At 44.7% G+C, this 24,805-nt stretch overlaps 1 long non-coding RNA gene across 1 annotated transcript in view; it reads left to right on the forward strand.

Annotated features, from left to right (window-relative positions):
- LOC138581834 (uncharacterized) overlaps positions 1-24,805 on the forward strand; it is a 141,162-nt gene that overhangs the window by 22,791 nt on the left and 93,566 nt on the right. The window contains exon 2 of the long non-coding RNA XR_011304812.1: positions 15,229-15,270. This is a non-coding gene — a long non-coding RNA (uncharacterized lncRNA). The remainder of the gene's footprint in view (positions 1-15,228; positions 15,271-24,805) is intronic.

Consider the following 24,805-nt stretch of genomic DNA (forward strand, 5'->3'; position numbering starts at 1 on the left):
GATGGGGGTCGGGGGGTTGGGTCTGTCTGTATGTTTGTATGCTTGTTAATCTGTGTATGCTGAGATGCAGGAGTCGGGAGGTGTCGGGTATGTCTGTATGTGTGTACGTATGCATGTTAATCTGTGTATGCCCCATCTATGTTGAGATGAGGGGGTGGGGGTGTCATGTCTGTATGAATGCATGCTTGTTAATCTGTGTATGCTTCTTGTATGCTGAGATGGGAGGGGTGGAGGGGGTCAGGTCTGTCTGTCTGTATGTATGTATGCTTGTTAATCTGTGTAAACTGAGATGCAGGAGTCGGGAGGTGTCGGGTATGTCTGTATGTGTGTATGTATGCATGTTAATCTGTGTATGCCCCATCTATGTTGAGATGAGGGGGTGGGGGGTGTCATGTCTGTATGAATGCATGCTTGTTAATCTGTGTATGCTTCTTGTATGCTGAGATGGGAGGGGTGGGGTGGGTCGGGTCTGTCTGTATGTTTGTATATATGTATGTATGCTTGTTAATCTGTGTATGCTGAGATGTGGGGGTGACAGAGTGTCTGGTCTGTCTGTATGTGTGTATGTATGCATGTTGATCTGTGTATGCCACATGTATGTAGAGATCTCGGGTGGCTGGTGGAGGGTGTCATGTCTGTATGTATGTATGTTTGTTAATCTGTGTATGCCCCGTGTATGCTGAGATGGGGGGGTCTGGTCATTTTCCTCCAGACCGTTCACATTTTCCAGCCATGGTAACAAAAATGAGTGAAGTCCTTGACCATCCTTGTACCTTGCTTACTGAAAGAAACTGCCTTTACATTTATGAGTATGTGCATGCTATTGAGAATTTTAGGCTACATTGGGGCCTATATGGTACCAAGTCCCGTGGCAGATGCTCCATGCACTGAGCTGCTTACCTCTGTGACTAACTCTATTCTGTCTCCCCCGCCCCCATAAATCTAACATCTATGATCTAAGGGCCACCAACATGTTTGTTTTCTTTTGTACTAATGCCCACTGGAATGGTAATGTTGTCCGCCCATGGCCTGAAAACATAATGCGTGTGCCTGCCTCCACGCACCCACCACTCCCATGTGAAATAAGAGTACTACATGGTGAACTCATAGAAAAGACTTGTCTTTTCTCCTGGCACATTCCCCTTTTTGCTTTGGAGCGACATAGTTGAACATGTACAAAAACTCATGCCATAACTGGATCCAGTAGAAGCCATAGAAATTGGGCAACTTAAAATCCTCTCCCCCATGAGCCTCCTTCCTTTTACTGTGGGCTCTGGGACAGAAAGGCAAACAAGAGCAGTTGAACCGGGCTCATGCCCAAGGGATGTCTTGGTGGCAGTAACATCATACGGCCAGAAATAGCAGATCATGAGGAAAGCGAGGATAGCAGGACAGGTGCGAATAGATGGGGAAGTTCAGCTATACCAGGTTCTCGCACAGGCCAAACTTAAAAAAAGGAGACGGATGGGCCGGGTTGTGAAATTTTTGGCAAAGAAACAGATTCGGTATAAATTGACATTTACGTTGGGTTAGTTTTTTCCTGGGAAGCACACCAACACAGCATTACAACCTGCGAAGAAGGTGAATAGATTTTGAATTTGCATGGAGAAGATGAAAGTGTCCGTGAGGAACTACTGAGAGGAGAAAGTGGACCCAGGAAACCATGGGAGTGGAAAACAGTGACGAAGAAAGGCAAAGGGGGAAATAAGCCGTGAAGGAGAAGCAAAGGACCGGGATGGCATGGCATCGTAGCAATATGGACAGATTCAGGCGGGAATGCGGACATATGATGAAGATCAATCTAATCGAAGGGTAAGACTTACACACATTATCAAATTGTTGGGGGCCAGAGGGGTTGGGACAGGGGGGTGGAACTTGGAATCTCTAGTGGGGTTTAGTATTCCCCACAATGACTTCTCTGGTATTTTATGAGGGCCAGGTTCGGCAGACACATTGTCCGAGCGGACCTAGGAACCTGAGCCCTCCTCAGAGGAAGTTTAGGGGACAGGGAGAAACAAGTTGGGGCATCATGTTGACAGTTAGGGATTGGGGCAAGGGGTAAGGGTAGGGGTTAGTATGGGGAATGTCAGTAGTGGAGAAGTGTGGGACAAAAAACGAGGGGCTAGGGGGGAGATCACCACTAAGATGAAGACCCTAAGGGTGTTAACATACAATTGGGCCTCATTACGAGCATGGCGGTAGCCGTGCCTGTATCGCAGGCACGGCTACTGCCATGCTCGCTACCAGCCCGCCACCTGCGATTGGGCAATAACCGGCCCATTACGAGTTGAATGGTCCAGTAATTGCCCATTCACGGGTTGCGGTATTGCTGGGCTCCCGATCCCCATTCTGCCCTATAGGGTAGAATGGGGGTGGGGAGCATGGTTGCACCGGCACCGTTGAAAATGGAGCCGGTGCAATCACGAGTTCTGCTCGCGGGTGCCGCACAACCCTCCTGGTGTCAGGAACCTGCGAGCAGAACTCGTAATGCGGCGGGAGGGTATGAACGGTGCCGGTGCCTTACCATACCATACCGTCACCGCCAGGGTCGTAATGAGGCCCAATGTAAGGGGACTCAATACCCCCATTAGGAAGAAAAAAGTGGAAAAGTTTTCACGGGGGGGGTAAACACAGATATTCTTATGAATCAAGAGACACATATAAGCAAAAAAAGCTAAATGGCAACTGCGAGTTAGAGGATACACTCAACTCTTTCATTCAAATGAGGGGGGAAAAAGGCAGGGGTGTTGATAGCAATTCATGATAGATTGGGAGTGCAGGCACTGGAATCCCCCGCAGACAAGGAAGGGCAGTATATTTTTTTAATGTTAGCCTCGGAGACCAGAAAATTACACTGGCCTCAGTGCATGCACTAAATACGAGACAAGATGGATTCTTGAGAGGATGTTGTTGAGATCAGAGGAGTTTGCCACAGGGGAAATCATTTTAGCAGGAGACCTCAACATAGCATGGGTGCCCTTAACGGATTGGAGTAAAAAGACAATGCTGGGAGCGCAGGCTCCGTCCAAGGCAATTAGAAGGAAAATGGGTATGCTCGCTCACCACGATGTGTGGAGGGTTGTGAAAGGACAAGAGCAAGGATTCATCTAACATTCCCATGTACACGCCTCCCAATCTAGGATCGACTATATCTGGTCATCCACAGGACTATTGGGAAAGGTAAGGGATATAGAGCTGGGATCTATCCCTTTGTCAGATCATGCCCCGTTGCATATGACCATTACACTTGCTTGGAAATACAAGGGGGGCTTTGGAAACAGAAGTTCCCCACAGAACTCCTACATGATCAGGTCTTTGCTAAGTCAATTGGAGATAAGATAGAACGGATGTGCCACAGGAAATAGTTTGGGGTGCCTTTAATGTGGTCATGAGTGGGCACTCAACAGCACTTAAGGCAGGGAGGGACAAACATAGACATCAGTGGGAGGATGAATTGGAGCGCAAGTTGAGAGATGTAGAGAGGGCAATGTCAAAAAATCAAACTAATAAAGTAAGAATGACTCTCAGACATATTCTGGTACAACTAGGGATGCTTCGAACAAAGCCGGCCAAGAAGTAACTTTTATACTTGAAACATTGATATTATGTGAAGGCCAACAAACAAAGCAGATAGGCTCATGGCCAGGCAACTGAAGGAAAAGGGGCACACTCAGAGAATTTTGGAGCTTCGGAATAGTCAAGGACAGGACAAGATGATGAATGAGGACATGGGGGAAATGTTTAGGGAATATTATCAAACTTTGTGTATATTGGATAGCCCCTTGGGGGGATAAACAGGAGGAATATTTTGAGAAGCTTGTGCTTCCCCAGATATCTGTGAAGGAGAGGGAATTTATAGAGGAAAACATACAAGTGGAACAGGTGAAAAAAGCCATAAAATGCCTACTGAAAAAAAGGCACAGGGCCCGGGTGGGTACCCGGAGGGCTTTTATAAACAATATGAGGATATTTTTGCCCCAAGGCTTACAAAACATCTGAACACATTCAAACAAAGGGGTTCCATCACACAATCTATGAACAAGGCTAAACTGGTGGTATTTCCCAAACAGGGCAAGGACCCAATACTCATATCGCATGATCGCATTGATAAATCTGGATGCAAAATTGTTGATAGACTAACACACTTGCTGCCAAAACTAATTGGACAAGATCAATTGGGATTTATACCAACAATGCAAATGTTTGATAATACACGTACAATTTGGCAACTAATACAAATGACAGTGGGAGGCAGTACTTGTGCCATTAGACGCGGAAAAGGCGATTGACAGGGTTGAGTGGTCCCAGCTATTTTGACCATTGAAACATATGGGGTTTGGTATGGGATTCATACAAAGGGTACTGGCCAATTATAATTCATGGACAATTTGCATTGCTATCAATGGCATGTTGTCCGGACAGGGAACACTGGGGCGGGGCACCAAATAAGGCTGCCTGTTATCTCTACTGTTATATGCTATCTACCTAGAACCTCTATTGGCTATATTACAGGAGGTGGACCAGGTGAAGGTAATAACAATGGCGGGAGTGGCACACAAAGCAATGGTGTTTGCTGATGACATGTTGGTGGCACTGTCAGACCCAGAAGCACTACCTAGCGGAGCTCATGAAGGAATTGGAAGCATTTGGGGCAATATCTGGGTTTAAGATTAATAGACAGAAATCTGAAATGTTTAATTTATCAGTAAATCCTGAGGTAATGGATAGGCTGTGGTCTAGAACACATCTAAAAATTGCTGAAAAAGGAATTGCATATTTGGATGTAATTCTAATGAACACGATAGGGCAAATGTATGGGACAAACTACCCACAACTATTAGAAACAATTAAAACAGATCTCATGAAATGTAACCCTGTGACAATAACATGGTGGGGGAGAATGACTGCAATAAAGATGGTGATATTACCGTAACTGTTATATCACTTTTAAGCACTGCCTATCAGGTTTCCAAGGGTTTTTTTTCAGATCCCTCAATAGAGTTATAACACCACACATTTGGAAAAAGAAGCCACCAAGGGTATCGATGTCCACATTAGCGTCGCCTGGGAATCGAGGGGGCTTAGCTCTTCCTCATTTTGATAGGTACTATGAGGCTGCCCAATTACAGGTAGTGAAAGAATGGCTAGCAGACAGCCAACAAAGAGTATGGGCTCGACGGGATAGGGCGGTAGCTGGATATTCCCTCTCAGGGTTAATGTGGCTGACTAAACAGCATAGACACCCCACACCAAGATAAGTGAAATAATTGAGGTGGGTGAAATATAATCAGTTGAAACATTGGTTAACTACCCCAACAATCAAAGAGGCCGCTACAAGACAGCTGATCCCATTTGAAGGATATATAACGACTCATAGGGGCTCGAGAAAATTGGTGTCAAACCTCTAAAGGTACTTGAACGATCATGAAGAATTGGTTCAATGGAAATGTAAGAAAAAATGGGAAGTGACTTTGGGGAAGACCATGCCAAGAAAACAGTGAGAATATGTGTGAGGAGTAATCCAGAAACGAACCAGCTCTATTAAGGTGAGGGAGAAGTGGTCTAAAGTGCTTCTTCAATGGCATTACACGCCCAAAATGAGTCACATAATGTTTCCCTTGGCCTCAGATCAGTGTTGAAGGGGATGTAAGGTGCTGGGGAACTGGAGGCACATGACGTGGAGCTGCCCGGTACTACAATCATATTGGGCTGGAGTGAGGAGGCAGATGCAGGAGATGTTTCAGCGAACAGTGCTAATTGCCAAAAAAGGTATGGATGTGTGGGATGTGGGAACCAGGGTCGGAAACATACACCAAAACACAGAAACAGGGATTCCTGACTCTGCTGATAGCAGCTTTTTTGGTGATAGCGCAACAGTGGAAACCGCAATCAGCACCCATGATCCAGGACTGGTCACAGAAAGTGTGGAGTTTTGCCTCCCTGCAATGGGTAACATATAAGATCCAGGGAGATCAGGCTATCTTCAAAAGAGACTGGGGCGCCAATACTGACTTACCTACAGAGTGACTATATGCTACAATGGTGTTCGAACCCAATTGAATCTAGAACAATGAGTGGAAAGTCTCCACTTCGGGCGAGGGGGGGAGTACAGGGGGGATGTTGAAGTTTTGATTTATCATGTAATATTTGAACTATGGAAACTAATGAAAATATGTTAAAAAAAATTGATATACTTTGAGGTTGCTGTTCAGGAATACTTTTCTTACTACATATTTTTTTCTTTTATTTTTGGAAGTTGTCATATTACTTTTTTTATAGTAATTGTTTCAGGTTGCTTGAGCGTGGTTTCTAGTTCTTCTTTATGAATGTTTTGTATACATTTTTTTAGTGGAGGGTGACTGTATCGCTTTTCCTTTTTTATCTGCTCTAGCTTTTCTTTGTTTTCGATGGAGTTGACTTTAAGTAGGCATTGTGTTGTATCTGTTGGAAAAAAGAAAGTGTGTATTTGAAAGTCATAGAAGGCATATGTGCAGGGGAGTTGTTAGGTCTGGAAAAGACCCGGGGCTAAGCTGATGTTGGAACTGTTGGGACTGGGGGCTAGCTAGTCTTTTGGCTGTAGCTCCTGAAATTCTATCCGGGGCTACAACCAAAAGATCAGGGGCTATAGCCCCCTAAGCCCCCCCTAGCAACGCCCCTGCATATGTGTGTTACTGTATAGAAATAAGGGTTGTCTGCTGACTTAATTACTTTGGTACAATTAAGATGACATGCGTCACACATTAATATTTTTTCCTTTGTAGCAGTTGCAGAGTTTTCTTTCTTCTGTAGGTGTCTGGCAATCTCCCTTTTTTCTGCAGATGCAAAAGAAAAGTTGTTTATACATGATAATGCTGAGATGGGTTAAATAGTAAGGATGTTTATATATGGGATGGAGCTTTTTTAGAAGTGAAATGTTTTTCCAAATATTTCTGCAATAGTGCAAACTGCATTTTCTGTAAGGTGGTTGGGTTGCATGTGTGGGCATTATATGGAATGTGCATAGTGTGAAATGTTGAGGTAAGGAAAATGCACTTGATAAACACTGTTGTGGTAATATTCACTTGCATTTTGCATTTGAGTAGGTGGTATATGTTGGCACTATATGGTATTTGATTGCAATGATTGGAAAACAGGGCACATATATATATATAAGGACAATTTTTGGCTTTAGGATTGCTCATTTTAGCAGGAGTTTATTGAAAGGCAAAACATGCATTTGCGCAATAGAAGCTCTGCCATTTTAGGTTGTTCACAAGTAAGGAAAATGCAGTTGCAATATATGTGTACAAAATTGGCACTTGATGTGGGCTGAGGCAATATGGTGACACAACTCGTAATGTGATAGCAGCGCTTAGTGTGAAATGTTGGCACTACATGGGACCTGTTACAAGTGGTTAAAAGAAAATGGTTTTGCAAATATTTCTCCAATAGTTGTAACTCCATTTGTTGGAAGATAGTGGTAAGTGTGGGTACTACATGGAATGTGATAGAACTTCCTGTAAAATAGTGCATACCTATATGTAGATAAAGTATATGCATTTTAGCAATGCTTATTTTTTACAGCATTTCTGTAAAGGATACACAATGCATAGGTGTTTGAGCAGTAGTAACATTATTATATTTGTGTTAATGTAAGGAAAACAGACTTTATAAACACTACTGTGGTAGTATTATTTTAGTATTAGTATTTAGTATTAACTCACACTTAATTTGAGTAGGTAGGAAATGTTGGAACTGTATGGCAGCTGATTGCAGTGGTTGAAAATCAGGAGAATTTCGTATGTAAGGAAAGATTTTGCTTTTAGAATTTTAGAATTGTTCTTTTTAGTAGGCGTTTAGTGAAAGGCAAACATGCTTAGGTCTAATAGCAGCCTGACCATTTTTACTTTTTTTTTTTACAATTTTACAAGTAAGGAAAATGTAGTTGCAATATATTTAAACAACAGTGTTAACTGGCACTTGATATAAATATAATGTGATATGTCGGCACTACGTGGGATCTGATAGAGGTGGTTAATAAGCAGCCTACTTTATGGAAGTGCTCACACATATATACAAATGTTTAAAAGATTACTTTTCAAAGTGCAAGCATACCTGGACTATGGCTTTCTTGATGTAGATATTGTTGAATCTGGAAATAGAAATCTGGAACAGTTTGAACATTAGTTTCCTGGTTGTTGGGGAGGAGATGAAGTGTACAGGAGCACAGTGTAGGAAGTGTTTCAGTTCTTGTTTGAAGTGCTAGAAGCATGGCTATGAACAAGAAGACTGTTTGGATGTTAGGAGATTTGTGGATTCATTGGGTGAAGGTACATGCATAGCACTTAGGCATCTCTGACAATCTTCATTTAGAAGAAGTGGAAGTGAAGTGCCATGGCATGGAGTGTGTGGAATTAAATTGAGTTAACTGTTACCTATGTGTGAAGATATGGTGCATTTGAAACATTCAGACATGATTGTAGTACATTGTGCAGGCAATACGTTTAGGATATGTAACTGGCATATCTTTGCAGTTGCCAAGAAAGATTATTTCATGAAACTTCTGGAACTATTTCCACCAACAATGTATTTCTTTTCCTGAATGTGGAAAAGATCGAACTTGTTTTGTGAACAAAATGAAAAAACCAGGCAGAATGTTAATAAAGCTGTATGTGCATTTTTACAAGATGTAGGAATAACATCTTTTTACAAGGAGAATATATGACATGATGGAGTGATAATCTTTTGAAGGGATGGAGTACATCTAAATAATGTTGGAAATGAGATTTTTCTGCCTAATATAAAGAATGCTTTGAAATGGTTTTTGTGAAAGAATTAAAAAAGAAAGGCTATGTAGAAAAACATTTAGTATTAGTAAAAAGAAAATAAAAATATTAAAAAAGCTCTTTTAAGAGTCAACACTATAGTAAGGAAAAGAAAGCAGTAAAGTGAAGTTTAACCACCATTCTTTTTACACAGTGTAGTCCACAGATTATTTTACTATCTGACTAAATAGGGTAGAAAAAGAGAGGAAGTTAACTTGTTGGGTGGTGCTATGTGTATGGGAATAGTAAAAGACTTGAGTACGGCTCAAACACCTCCCATACAGATTACACTTTATGTTTGATTTTTTGTATGGTAAAGATATGTTTTTGGGACAATTATTTCTTTCATCTGTTCTTAATCTCTACTATATAAAAAGGCCATGTATTTGCATTAGCATAGAACATAATGTCAATGAAAATGTTGGCGAATATTATAGAGTTTAACTACTGTAACCAGAAATGTAAAGTAGGTGGAGTCTACGAGAGTACATTTTATTTTAATTTCTAATTTTTAACTGTGAAAGTTCTCATGGAACATTTTTCTTCTTCAATGTATTCTTTTTTTGTTATTTCTGGTAAGTAGCTCACTGTCAGTTTGGTGGTGTCCCGCCGGTAAATCTGGCAGGATACCGCCAAACGGAATTACCGTTACCGGCACCTGATCTGCCTGAATTTCCAGCAGATTACAGATGCCAGTAAGGGTAAGCAATTACCCTTTGGGGGATTGCTGGTATTACTGGCTGTTTTGTTGCCGATGGGTTGCTTGACTTACCTCCAGCTGTTCACTGGAGGTAAATCAGGCCATCCCACCGGCAAACCTGTAGTTTGGCGGTGCAGGAAAAGTGGCTTTAATGGAATTACCACCACTTTTTCCCGAACAGCCAATTTTGGAATGAGGCCCTTTGAATGGTTAATAGGAAATGCCAGACTACAGAAACTTAATGGAGCAAAGAGCAGCACCGTGCTGAGATGCTTGATCATCCTTGCAGTAGAGATTGGACCTCATTATGAGGTCATTACGAGGTCAGAGGTAGGGAGAGGCAAGGGGGGAAATTGGCGGAGGGAAGGGGAACCAACCACTAACAGGGTGGGACAGGTGTACAGAGGAAGATGTTGGGCCTGCTCTTAAATCTAATCTAGGGTGCAGTCCTTATCATGCGCCTTTATCGCAGTCTCAATGGCGCTTCAAAGGTGCTCACCCCTGCAGAGGACTGTGTCGCAGTACAAACAGGGGACTGTTATCCGTGAAAGGAAAGGATCAACAGCCTCCTGTATGGCCTGTGAGGCAGGAGGAGGAATCCTCTGCCCCACTGTGATAGATTGCGTGGTGGCAGGAGCAGTTGAGGAGGATGAGGGAGTGGAGTTGAGCATTTCTCAGGGCACTCAGGTGGAACATGCAGGTGGGGCGGCGCATGGAGGTACTACTAATGTTATGTTATGTTATGTTCATACTTCTAACGCCCCAAGAGCCTGCGGGAATCAGGGCGCAGAGAGCCAGAAAACACTAATTCACATTTTGATCTCAATTAGCAGTTGAACCCAGCCTGAAAGTAGGATAGGCTGCCACGTTTTATTGAAACAAGAAAGTTTTCAGTGATTTCCTGAAACTCAGATAATTCTCCTCTTGCCGAAGAGCCAACGGCAGTTTGTTCCAATATTGTGCCGCCTTGACCGGAATGGATCTCCCTCGTCCTAGTGCATGGTTTACACAGGGTAGATTCAGTAAGCTCGTGTAAACTGATCTTACGCATCTCCGAGGTGTATAAAGAGAGAATTGTTTTTTGAAATAACTCAGAGCCCCTTCAAATAAACACCTGTGGACTATCGTCATGGCTTTGAATTTGACTTCTAAGCTCACAGAGGCTTCTCATATAGAGAGTAAAAAATAAGGGGGACAAACTTGCTCCCTGAGGGACTCCAAAGATAATGGGGGCAGCCTCGGAAAATGTGTCACCCCTGTGTACTCTAGCACTCCGGTCCTTCAGAAATGATGCCAGCCATGCCTGAGCCTTTGGAGAACATCTGCTATTTTGTCTAGCGCTGCTTGAAGAAGCTGATGATCCGCCAGGTCGAAGGCAGCGCTCAGGTCAAGCAGCACGAGAATCCCGGTTATAGCCTGTGTTGTCTGTGACTGAGTGTGACTCCACACTCATTTCATTTCACACAGTCAGCCCAAGCCTTTTGGCACCTCTCCCATGGCGGTAAAAAACCATCACACCCATGATTCCTGGCAAGTGCCTGAAGTAGTAGGTACCGCCTATACCTCATCTGGCTCGTCCTCGTCCTCCTCCTCTGCTGCAGTACTTCTGTTCCCCTGTCCAGGTCCTCCAGACAGTGGTGATGGTGGTGGCACCTGGATAGGCAGATTGCTATAACAGATACAATTTGTCCTCTTATTCCATTTTTTTTAATAGTGATAAGATATAGGTTCTCTCTAATGCTGTGCCAGATTGAAAACTACTAAGGAAATGGGTGGCACCCCTTTGAGGAACCATCCATGGACTATCCTCCTGTCCAGAGACATTGGAGTTTAAAAGAGAGAGAGAGAGAGGGAAACATAGAGTGAAACATAGAGAGACACACTCACAAAAAGAGAGCTGGCATTAGATCGGCATATGATATGTGTACATTTCATCGCAAGGTACAATCATCTAAATCTACAAATAATGTCCACTTTCTTTTGCTTTAGGATTTTCCAACAGATAGCCTTAAACAGGGAGCAGGGGTGATGAGGAACTTCCCTTTATGGCTTTAAATGTCATGTCCCTATTGACGGCACAAATCCCCTCTTGCTGTATCCATTATCCCCTGCTACCCCCATCAGTCATCACTCTGATTGTATACATCTTCAAAAAATACCTGCTCCTTTTTGCAATCACATGAATACTCAGCTTCATCCCCAGTTGGTAACATGGAGATTATACTTATTTTCCTCTCTCCTGTGAAATTATTCTCCCTAGCCTTCTTAATCTATGCTTTGTTTTAGATCGAAATGTTTAGATCAAATGGTTATATTTATCTGTTGCCTGTTCTCACATGTTTGACATTTTGCAAAAATGATTGAGAATGGCAGGGCCCCAAAACTGGAGGGTTTTGTTGACCACTTATAAGTGTACCTAACATTCATGAGATGTTTTTCTTCACTGCAGAATGAGTCTGCACATGTTAAGTTCTGTCCAGTAAATAATCTGCACTCATGGCTATTCTGTAAAAGGGTTTGCCTCAGCTTCTAATTCCATACAGCAAGATCATGTACCCCATTCTTGCTTATGGTCTTGCCTGTCTGGACCAGGTGAGATTTGATCGGATGCGCTCGAATTAAAGGTCTTCGGGATAGTCTGATTAGACAGTGTTCTAGCAGGATGAAAATCAAGCTCCCATTCACATGCCCCTGTTTGGGTTCCTCAGACTTGAAAAGGGTATTTTTATCCACCATCTTCTAGATGGATGGGTGTCTAAAACAAAACTAGTTAAACATATAATGCTGGAATTTCCCCAATTGAGCCAAGCCATTGCCTGAGGAGGGACAGAGAGCAGATCTTGCCATTGCTCAACAACTTGAACGCATCGACTGTTCAGGCATGCCTGACTGGCTGCTCCAGAGATGAGAAAGCAAGATAAGATGAGGTACATAAAGATCCCAAATGTTCCTCTTGATCTCTTTCACAGAGGTGTAGAATTGTGGAACTTCTTTGATTGGAGCACACACCTTTCCTGTGCATGGGGGGCAATAGATGTATTTGTGCTGCTCATTGCAGCATTCAGCTTCTGTAGTCTGGTATTTCATACTAACCACCCAAAGGCTTTTCTACTACTCAGTACCAGAGTCACTCCTGACACTGGTGGTGAGTAGTATAGAAGACTTTTAATGGTTAATATGGCTATCAATCCGCCATGGACTCTCCTCCCTCCTGCCCATATCACCAGATTAGGTCTCTAAAGTGGTCCACTGTATGAAGCCCTCCTCCCAACAGGTGGCATCAAGGACAACATTTCCTCTCTTGCCCGTCTCTTGCTGACTTCTGTAACCACTCCTTTGCCACTGGCTCTTTCCCTCTATCCCCCAATCACTCCCTTGTGCACACTCTTCTAGAAAAGCTGTCTGCTGACCCCTCCTGACTGTTTAACTATCGCCCTATCTCTACTACCCCCTTCCTCAGTAAACTCTTGTAAAAGTTGGTCCTTCAATACTGACCCACCACATTGATCTTGTTGGGTGCCTTCATGACCATCAATCTGGATTCCGGGAATCCGGAGGCATGGAAATTAGTCTCCTGAACACCACTGGAACCTCTCCTGCTGTTCTCATTCTCCTCAATTGCTCTTCTGCCTTTGACCCAGTCAACCATTCCATCCTCACAAAATGACTCTGTGACACCCACAGCATCACTGACCGGGTACTGGATTGGCTGGCCTTCTTTCTCACTAACCGCCCTTCACAGCTGCAACTGGGCCCTTTCTCCTCTACTACCACCCTCTCTACCTGTGGAGTCCCACAGGGCTCTATCCTATTGTCATGGCTCTTCAATATCTATCTCACCCTTCTTGCTCACCTGATCTCCTCCTTCTCTTCTCATTTCCATTGTTATGCTGATGTCACACAGCTTTCCTTCAAACGTCCCTCTACTTCCCCCTCTTCCTTCTCTCTCATCCCCGACTGTCTGTCCACCAGTGAGGCATGGTGTGCAGCGAATGATCACTGTCCCAATTCCAGTAAGAAGGAGATCCTCCTCATCTGGACACATATGCCATCTTTTCCTCTGACCCTCTGGCCACCCTCTTTGGGCCCTCTACTCCCACCATCTTGTGAGGCCAGAAACCTCAGGACCATCTTCGACTCTGCTCTCTCCGTCACCCCTCACATCATGGACCTTACCAAGAAGTCCCACTTACAGCTCCACCTCCTTAGAAGCATTCTTCGTTTTCTCACCTTCCCCCAGAAGCTGAATGTCTCTAGAGCTCTGGTCCTCTCCAGACTGGACTACTGCAACAGCCTCTTTCTTAATCTCCCGCTTTCCTCCCTTCGCCCCACCCAGCTAATCCAGAGCAGGGCTGCAAGACTTATCATTGGCCTCAAGCTCAGGGACCATATCTCTCCAGCCCTAAAATCTCTCCACTGGCTCCTGGTGGCTGCCAGAATCAAATTCAAGACCCTCTGCATCATCCACAAGACCTTCTGTGGCCTAGAACCATGCTTTCTCCAACTTTCATTCCCTAAATACTCCCCAGCTAGAGCCCTATGCTCTTCAAATTCCAACTATCTGACTGTTAAATGCTTCTCCAAGCAGAGAGTCGGAGGCAGGTCTCTCTCTTCAGCAGGTGCCTCCCTTTGGAACAGCCTCCCTGACCATCTCAGATTTGAGCCGGACCACTTTAAGCTCTGGAAACTGCTCAAAACCCTTCTCATCTCTACCTCTTTCTCTTCCCTGCTAATCACTCCATTGCCGCTATCACTGGTGTCTGATCCTCGTGAATATCACAGGATCCCAGGCCCTTCCCCTTAGTCAATACCAGCACCCCTCGCCGCATCGCACTGTCCTGCGGGCTCCTGCTTGGTGGCGCCACATCCCACCTTGACAGTCGCCTGTAGCAGCACTTAGCCTAAGGTTCTCCTCCTCGTCTCCCCTTGGCACTTCCCTTCCGGGCCCTCCTCCAGCACTTATCCACTCTTCTGTTCCCCATTCTATCCCCTTCCCTTGCACTTCTCCTCAATGCACTTGCATGGCCGAATTCTACAAGACCTTGTAGGACCACGGCTGTATATTACTGTTTTGCCATTGTTTTTATTTCCCCTGTTCACGTCCCATTTAGCCTTGTGGTGCTTTGAAACACCATTCTGCTGTATAAAGTACCTTACAAATGGTCAATAAAATAAAATAAATAAATAAAAATATCACCCCTGCACCAGGTGGTTCCATGTAATAATGTTGCCACAAAAATATCACCATACAAAAATATTGCCGAAAAATTGTTGTTGTTTGTGGTGACATTATTGTATGGAACATGCGGTGGACACCCCCGCAACCCCCAAATGTATTTTTTCTGTTTTTTTTTAAAAAACATTTTTTGCCCACATATATGGTCACCCAAATAATATCGCCACGACATTTTCGCGGCGATATTATTTACGGCGAGCATCTATGTGGCGATATTAATACCTGTTACCCACCAGGTGGCATACAAGCCTTGGCATGGGCTCAGGGCCGTTACCATCCTTATGTGCCCCCCAACAAGCGGGCCACTGGAATTCAAACCATGGGGCTTTGACTGGGGTGTGTATTCATTTATTTTTTAGATAGTTTATTCACGGGAGACTGATTCTGCATGTATTGCATGAGTCCAATATCCCGTAAAAATAAAAGAACATGCTAGCTGCCATAGAAAACCAAAAAGTCATTAAGTCCCTTTTTAATTTATATTGCAGCTGCTGCAAGAAGCACAGAGATGAAGCAGAAGGCCCCAGCAGGTAAGTGGGGTGAGTGGCGGTCGGGGTACTGGGTGTGGGTAGGAATCGGGTGGTCTGTTGGGATGGTGGGTCTAGGGAGCGGGCGCTGCACCCAGGGAAGGGTAGCATCCAGCGAAGGGCTTGAATGGCTAGGAAAACACAGGCGAGAACACAGTGTACCATTCCACAGGAATGGGGACTCGGAGGCACCGGCACCGTTGATAATGGTTTTGGTACTTCCGTGACAACTCTGCCTACCGTAGCTGTTGCATCGGGCAGGGTCAGACCTGCCGGGTGCAACAGCCCCTGCAGGCAGACTTGTAGTGTGTCGGCCCAGAAATAGTCACCCTTATTTCTTGGCCGCCACACTCGTAATAAGTCCCATTGTTTGAAAAAACACAGATCTGTCTTGGTAGCAGTTTATGTCTCCAGAGTGAATCTGTGATACTCTCTATCCTATTCCCTCACAAAGATGAACAAGTATGCACCGTGGAGGATTGACACCGCTCTGCAGTAGTAGGTGAGCTCTAAATCCCTAGAAAGACATAAGATCTTGGAACCTTGTGTGAGCACATTTCCCTCTTGGATGGCATGGAAGGGTAAGAGTCCTGGGTTAGGATCTACAGCCTCTCTTTGGGGAAGGAAAGCAGCTTGTTGCAGTAGCAGGGAGCAGATGGTACTGGGGCAATGTCACTTAAGATGCATAAATAGAGGGAGAGTTAAACAATTGATTTCAGTTGAGCTAAAAGCAGCAGTAAAGAAGTTTGTAATTCACAAAATATGGTAAGGTGTTGAAGATCACTGCAGGGAAGGTACAGAAGATGAGATGTACAGGTTGACCACAGAGGGTCCTCAAAAGCAACAGGCCCTTGTGTCTTGCATTGGACTTTGTCTTTATTCGGCGTTTGAGCAACCCGAATTACCTTCTCATTGTGCCATTTAAAAATTTAAATGTTTTACCCAATCTAATGGATGATAAATTAGTGACATGGAGTCTAGTTTTTGGGGGAAGGAGGAATATGTTTACAGAGTCCATGGTGCAAAACCTTGTGCTGTTTTGAAGTTGGGGTACCATTGTATTGCACAGCGTTCAGGCTTTATGAATCCTACCCATGGGCCTTTGAAGCATATTGGGCTGTATTTAGTGAGGGGTGCTGTAAAAAGTGGTGGGGTGGCCAGCTGGGCTTTCTACGCAACCGCATATTCAACCCATCACTGTGTAGCAAACTGTTGGCATTCGGGCGTGTGTGATGAGGAGTGGGGTGAGCTTCCATTAGATTGACAGCTAAATGGGTTTCCTGCATCTGTCTGCTGATCTTCTCATATTATACTTCTACCCTTGTAGCTCTATATAGGAAGCCAGTAAGGATGGCAACACATTCAGAGTAATGGCTTTGTTGTTTGGGAGGGTGACCTGTAGTGCTGCCACTCCTCGTCTTTTTGGTGAGGTCCCTTATCTTGTCCAGACTCCTCCTTATACTGGCCCTCGTATTCATAGGTTTGCGAGTGATGTGTCCAGATAATTCAGTATGCAGTAAAGATTCTCTGAACATCAAGTTATCTTGCATGGCCTCTCATATTTTCTCCAACATTGCCTCCCTTGGTGTCTTTGGAAGCTTTAATGGCAATTCTGCAGTGTGGCGATGGCAGTCATGATGATATTTCAAGTCCCACCGTCATTATGCCATATTATGGAGTTGTAGGCCTCTCTCTCTGCTCCCACAGTAGGTTGCTCTGGTGAGTTGTATTGAAATGCCGGTCTTCCAGCTTGTTCCCATTCTCTCCTCCAACATATTCTCACAAATGTGCATGTGTCTGCCCTTCAGGGTCCCTATCTAAGTCCATGAGTCTTTCCTGTGAATATCCATAAGAAGGCTCCCATTTCTCTTACAAATGCTCACCCGTCGCTGTCTCTTCTGTCTCGTCACCTTCTGTGCTCCTGCTTGACATCTCAAGTCTTGCCTTCATTTTCACTTAAGTACCCCTTGTGACAGAATGACATGTGTGAGGTCAGACTAGCATGAACCTTTTTGATTTTTAGTGTATCATGCCAGTAATTCTAACTCTGAAAATATGATTTTGCGAATCAGATCTCATTTTCATAATGCTCCATGCTGAAAAGTATAGTGCAAGCATGTAACTCTGCTGAACCTGTCTACTGACACTTCTCAGCAGATGCCTTGTAGATTGGCCACATGGCAGTTCAGAATAACATGTCCATTCCTGCAAACACCCTGCTGGAACTCTAATGTCAGCAGCCAGGGGCTGTCTTTAACCATGGGCAGACCTGGTTCAAAATTCTATAATTGTGTGCCCCAAGATCCTAGTGGCAGATTTAACTATAAAATAGATCTATTAAATTCAGAAAATATAAGCCATATCTAGTTTTGACATGATGGCATCACGAAATATACAATTATACTAGCCAAAACCTATTGGTGTCATCTTATTGTTAGCTTGGTTGCTAGTGGCTCATTTTACAGACAGGCCCTCGTTTGTATCAGCGTCTGGACTGGGTTTTACACAAAACAACCATATGCGCACAGCCAAGGAAAGCCCCCCTTTTGATCTCTCTGGGAAGATGTTTGCCACCTTCCTCAGAAGACAGGAACACTTGCCTGGGGGTTAGTTATGAACCAGTGCCTCAAACACAATCCCTGCCAGAAGGATAGAAAGCTCACACTAGGGCAGTAATTACCAGAGACAGCAGGAAGGGCAGTGTTAGAGTAACCAGGAGAGGAGTACGAGCCGCAGGGAGGTCCCACCACCTTGGAACCTCCTAGGGCTCCTGCACTTCACAGTGTCCCCTGCCCACTTTCTGAAGACAAAGCACTCAGGGACTGACATCAACAGGCAAAAGTCTCAGAACACAGCAGCCTGATTGGACCACGTTCAGAAGGCTAACAGAGGGCCAATCCGCTGTGGCAGATTTCCTATTTAAGGAGGTGAGACCACCTCCTGCGTTGAATCATCACTGGAATACAGAAGAAGACGGTTATCCCCTTGAAATTTATTGGGGTACAGTCTGCTCCAATGTCCTCTTCTATAGAAGTGAAGATAACGACTGTCAAGAAAGGAGAAAGCTGTTTCCCTCAACCATCCCAAAGGAACATGTGCAGTGACCTGCTGAGTGGACCAGGCCTGCTGCTAGCTGAGAAGACTGGTACCCTGCAACCTGCTCACTGGACGTGACAGCCCCAACCTTCCTGCCTGGGAAGTGCAGCCCAAGGGTCCACCTTGTCCCTGGAAACACTGGACAGAGCCCCCCAGCAACAAGCGACTATGCCGGTCTCGACACCTCGAAGTAAGTCTTGACACCCAAAAATAAGCCTACAAGTTATTTGAAGTGGTCCTTTCACACTAACCTGCCTTTAAGTGTCCTAGTTGCATTTTAAGACCCTGCTCCACCTTCTTCAGAAACTTGAATTTTCAGTTGAAAATGTTGCATGTGCACCCCTGTTTTCAGATCAGAGAGCCCCTTTCATTGCAAAGTCTGCATATTCTGTGCCTACTTTTACAGGTGTGGATTATAGTGTTTTTGATTGTATTTTTAGTTTAATGAAAGTGTCCTATATTGCCTTGGTTGGACAGTCTTTTATTTTGGCATCACAGTACCTTTTCACCTTTATGAACGGGATCACTGCTGGTTTGGAAGAAGTGTGGGGCCGAGTTGACGTTTTATACACCACTCACTGCTGTACTCGTGTGCTCCCACCTCTCACTGTTTTGTTGACCTGCTTCTGTTTATCTTTTTGTAATTTTTTATGGCCCACCTTTACTGTGGTTTGCCATTTTGCTGGCCTTTTGGAGCCCACCTCCTTGCCGAGCATCGCTAGATTCCTGAGCTCAGGTGGGAAGCCACGCATATCCCCGATAGCGGGTGGTGAGACAGCACTGGTGTGGAATTGGAAACCTAACATCCCTTTTCATAACCTTCAAGTCCAAGTTGTTTTATGGGGCGTGCTGTTGCTGAGGTATAGGGGTGTGTGTGTGTGTGCACGCGTTTGTGTGTGTGTGTGCGTGTGCACGCCTTTGAGTGATTCCTGTCAGGTGTTCTCAGGCCGGGGCTAGGGTGCCAGTAGGTGCCTCACCTCTTCGTAGGAGTTTGAGGGTATGTGTCAGTGGAATAAGAGGGTCTATGTGGTGGGAGTAGGTGTGGGCAGGAGGACTCAATGAGGTGGAAAGCGACAGGTGGTAAATGGCATACAGGGGTGGGAAGACAGATGGTTGGTGTGACGGCAGCCAAGATTGAGATGACAATTCAGGTTTGAGCCACAGACAGGGAGTGGGTTCACAACAGACATGGATGAGAAGATGTCTGGGTGGCGGAATGACAGACATATAGCCTGTGGATGTTCGACAAGAGACGAGGGAGGAACGAGAGATGAGGTTTTAGGGAATATGGTGCATGGGGTGAGAGGTGGTGGGTGGGTGAGGCAGTTGGGACAACGTGAAGGTGGTTAAGTGGCTAACGTTACAGACAGTGGGGTGGGGGGTGTGTTGGGATTGGAACCCTGAGTGTGATCAGAGACGTCATGGGTCTACATAGATGGGGTGGGATGAGTATGAGATGACAACTGAAAGAGGCGGTGAGTGATGGAACAACAGAAGGTGGGTGGACTGGTGGGGTTGCCATGTCATAAGGGGTGGGAGGATAGGAAACAACAGTGGGTTGCAGAGCAGACAAGGAGGGAGGCACAAAGACTGGGGTGTTGACAGATGGGGTGTGCGGGTGGGAGATGGTGGGACAACAGAGTGGATGGGCGAGGTGGAGACATCCTGGGACAAGGACAACAGACTAGAATACATTTCCCTCCCTTTGATATTCACCTTTTTCTAATGCAAGTGTGAAAGCTCTTCATAAATACATCAAATTAACTCACAGAATCATTTAGCATGAATGGGCTCTTGCAGGCTCGTTCTCATTTGGATGCTGTGAGGTTTTGGCCTTCAGGGCCTGCGCGCACGATGGACAGCACCTGCCGCAATGACACAAAACCACACAGGATAAAGGTTTAGCACATACTCTTTTATTCGCGCACTGAGCGTGCACACATTAACTTTGGTCAGCTGACCATCTGTTATGCATCCCCGTGTCCCTTATGTCAGGGGACGACGGGACGCTACAGATGCTAAATCTGAAAACCAGCCCAAACGCAAACAGCTGACGAAAATAACACAACAGGACGTTTGGTGATCTGGACAGAAAATGCAAAGGCTACTAACTCTGGGGAAATTAGTCTATTGGCAATTAGCTCAAATGATTAGCTAAAAAATCCTTCTGTATTAAAAGCCACACCCGAAAATACTCGGAATCAGCTCAAAAAATCCCACCAAGTACAGGTTGTTGCTTTTCACCTGCTGAGGTTTCAGGAAGCCTGCCAGCATCCAAAATAAGGAACACAACTTGTGCTCGTTATTAAAACTGCTCACCCCTTTGGGAAACACCATTAGTTTTTCTTTGGACGTATCGAAGGACTTCAGCTACTTTTATGAGGTTGCATCGTGTGTAGTATATGAGGTTTTGGTAGGTGCCATTTTGGAGTTTATTGCAGATTATTCTTGTTTGGATTGTTGACTTCAGATTTTTTTATTAGAAAAGTGTGAAAATAGTTCATAATTTCAACTTAAGACTCAACGATCAGACAATATGCATATATCGGAATTTTTCATTTCGAACTATACATTTTAAAATTGATAACGATTACTAATGACAAGATAAAACTACAGCAGCACCAATCTAATACATTATTCAAAACACCATAACAAGATGCACTATAAGGTAAGAAAGAACCTCATCACTGCATGATACTCACAACACATTCATTAGGCAATAAGCCGTGAGCCAGCGTGCCATTACTGTGTCTGGTAATGCCACTGCACATGGTAATGGCCCACCGACGAGGGGCTCATTGCCATTAGTATCCCTGCTGGTTAGACCAGTGCTAAGGGTCTTTTTTCAGTTGCAAGAAGTGTTGCGTTTCACAGGCCAAAAAAAAGGGAAGAAATGCCTGCCGCGGAGTGGTAAACGTAGTCTATTTTCCCTTTCCGTGGCGACCATAAAAAACAAAGAAAATAGCCACCATGGAAGGGGATAAGGGAATACACTTAATCCCTTCTCACTTTCCATGGTGGCCATTAGAGTGCATGAAAAAAATGTAAACAAAAAAAATGGCCGCCATGGAACAGGGAGAAGGGACTTCATGTAATCCCTTCACCCTTTCCATGGTGGCCAGAAGAGAAGAAAAAAAAGGAAGTCTGGCGCCAGGGACACGTCACAACATGTGCAGGCTTACTGGTAAGGTAAGGCTCGCAAACGCACAAATCAGTGCGTTTGTATCTATTTTCATTCGGCGCACCGGGTACTAATTCTTAATAGCAGCTTCAATAAAGATCCAGAGTTTCATAAGGACTATCACCAAGAATACTTGACGGCCAGAGAGATGTGTCTGGAAAGCATCTGTGTTTAGAAATGAGGGGCAGTGCACAAATGTGTCTAAATAAAGAGGTCTTACCCTCCCTGATACAACACATTCTAGTGAAAGAATGTCTGCAGCCGGTTTCTTGGTGTCCCCCTTGACTGCAGAATCTGCAGATTCGATCCTCTGGAGGCTTACCCAGCCTTGGACCCATCATAGCCAGTTGTGGAAGTTAATTAAAGCGAAGTTGTTGACTTAATAACAGCCCACAGTTTTGTACACCTTTCTGCCCAGCCCTGAAGCAAATCTCAAAAACGCAAGGGCTAGGCTCACCTAGAGCAAGGGCAATTTGCCCCTGAATGCGAATGATGCCGATGTAGAGGTGAGCAGCCAGGGCATTTTTTTCGGGGTGTGTGCCGTACACAGGCTCAGACTTCCCTGCGGGATAATACGCCAATGAGCGAAGGGCCGTCCCACCTGTTTAGTGTGGCCATTTTTCTGCAACAATGTGGGCCAGTTTGAGTGGTAGCATTGCACAGCTGGTAGTTCTGACCAATTTGACTGAATCGTAGTGCTTTAAAATGCACTATTTCTCACACATTTGGCCATACATGTGCATCCATGTACTTTTCAAGCAGTTTGTGGAAACAAGTGCTTAATGGTGATTTGAGGGCGCTCTGTTTACTGGCGCACAGGCCCATTTCTTGTCTTAGTCCGCCCCTGGTGATAGATGCTCCTGGGAAGTCCTTTTAAGTCAGGAGGCTTTCAGCAGGGCCGTAGGGGATACATTTGTAAGATTAATGAGATCTTCATAAATGGAAACATTTCTGGGCAGAAGGCCCAGTCACGTCTCTTGAGTAGAAGGCTGTTCTGAGGGAGGACAGCCTAGGGGCCCAAGAGGGCTGCCACACACTTGCTCTACAGCGGAGGCGGAAGGAGAGGCGGGCGTGGCCCTCTTGGCTTCACAAACCCTAGACCTCATTCCCGCGTTGGACCACAAGAACTGGCAGCCATCGTGGCCCTTGACGTCACAGTTGGCCTTTAGCGGAAGCACGCCTTCATTGCCAGTGAGTGCCATTCTCTCTGAGTATCAGCAGTGCCACACAGGCCCCAAATCCATCGCCTTAACGACCAATTATGACAAGAGCAAAAGAAAAGGAAACACATGAATGCAATGAAATGGTGAAAATAAATTAAGAGTTTCATGGAAATCTGTGATCCCCTGGTTGGGGGTGAGTTTGCGTCGCCATGGAAAAATCATACAAAACAAAAAAAATCTCTGCATAGACAAATGCTTGGAACGTCACAACATGTACTATATGAGAAAACATATACAACTGAAAACTAAAATACCCAGTACAAAATCGGTGGCAACAAGAGGTGCTTCTGCCACGGTGGCTTGTGGGGTGGTGACAGGATGTCAGTGTGCAGCAGAGAAGGTGGGGTTTGCATTGCCTCGGTGCCGTCACTGGACGAGGAAAGCCTTTTCACTAAATGGTACCAGAAGCATAGAAAAATGGGAGCAGGTAATGGAAAGTCCTGTGTTATCTTCTCTAGACGATCAGGGGGATCTCAGTCCACAGATTTAGGAAGTGCTGCTCATTGATCTCCCCACAAACAATGTGCAGTTGCTGTGTACCCTGGACTACCAAGGGCTGATCCCCGCAGAAAAACAGGTAACAATGTAGCGAAAACACCACACACCTTGACTGTAATATTGCACTGGGTGTGTAAACCTAGATTTTCCCAAAAACATATTAGTGAAGACTGCGAAGCACAGGGGTCAGTGTACTTTAAATATCACTTTGCAAACAACCTGGGGGAGAGTGGGAGGCAATGGTTGCTTTATAAAGGACATGCAGCCAAACACACCAGTCAAACTAGATGACCTTCAAAGACAGCTCCAAAGGGGGAGAGAGCTCAATGGCCAACTTGTGTTTGCAAGGTTCTACGTTATTTTGCCGCAAGAGTTTTTGCCGCGGGACTTTTCATTGCAGTTTTTTTGGGGGGGTTACCGCCCCAAATCCCCCCTTTTTTTTATTATTCCCTTTCACCCACAAATATTTATTTAATTTTTAACCCCCCCCAAAAAAAACCTATTTTTTTTTTCAATAAAAAAACGGCGATGAAAAGTCCCGCGACGAAAAATCCTGTGGCAAAAGAACGGTATACCGTTTGCAATTGGTACGCCGCATCATTGCCCGCTCAGATCAGAGTCCCCGTAGCTTGTTCCGATTACTGACAGTGATCCCTTGCGCCTCATTTTTCAGTGCCAATCGTCCTGTCACCCCCTAGGTCAGTATCTATACATGTTGGTGGCTAATAACTTCAGTTGGATGCACAGTGTCATATACCAGTGCCCGATGGCCCCAAGTCATGCCTCCTGATTTTTCTTTGAATTCTGTGACTTGTAGTAAGCATCAGAATGCAAATGAAACGTGTCTGTCTTTATGCCGTCCTGCCTTCCTGTCCAACTGACTGTATGTCTTCCTGTCCATCTATCTGCCTGTCTATCTATCTAGCCACCTGTCCACCTGCCGCTCTTGTCTATTTCTATTTAATTGCCATAATGTCTGTCTGTGTATCAACTATTTGTATGTCTGCTTGCCTGTCTACCCATCCATTAGCCTGTCTGTATATCTTGCTAGCTTCCTATGTATCTATCTTTCTGCCTGTCTACCTGTCTATCTATCCAGCCACCTATGACCTCAATTGCCTGCTTCTATATTTCCCTCATTGTCTATCTACCTACTACTATATCTGCTTATCTGTGGATCCATCCATCTGTCTATCAATCTATTTACATACCTATCTATATGCTAATCTATCTATATATCCTTTGGTCTGGGATGGATGACAGTGATGTCACCTGTGCTGTCAGTTAGGGTGGCATAGCTTTCTTTACCTGACAAAGTTGAAGGGTTTTCCCCCCACTAAATTCATATATATATTCAATGAAAAAACGTTGTTTAAGGGACGTTATGGTTACAGGTAAAACCAAAAAACCTCAGAAAGTCACCAGTTATGGTAAGCTAAGCAACCACTCCCCTGGGCTTTTCTCTCACTTTATTAGGGGGAAACTGACATGCCCTTAAAGAGAGTTAGTACTGGGAGACTTTGTTTCTCTTAGTCCTTGA

Source organism: Ambystoma mexicanum, chromosome 3q (assembly GCF_040938575.1).
Source record: "Ambystoma mexicanum isolate Mex_15411 chromosome 3q, UKY_AmexF1_1, whole genome shotgun sequence".
Classification (NCBI taxonomy): domain Eukaryota; kingdom Metazoa; phylum Chordata; class Amphibia; order Caudata; family Ambystomatidae; genus Ambystoma; species Ambystoma mexicanum.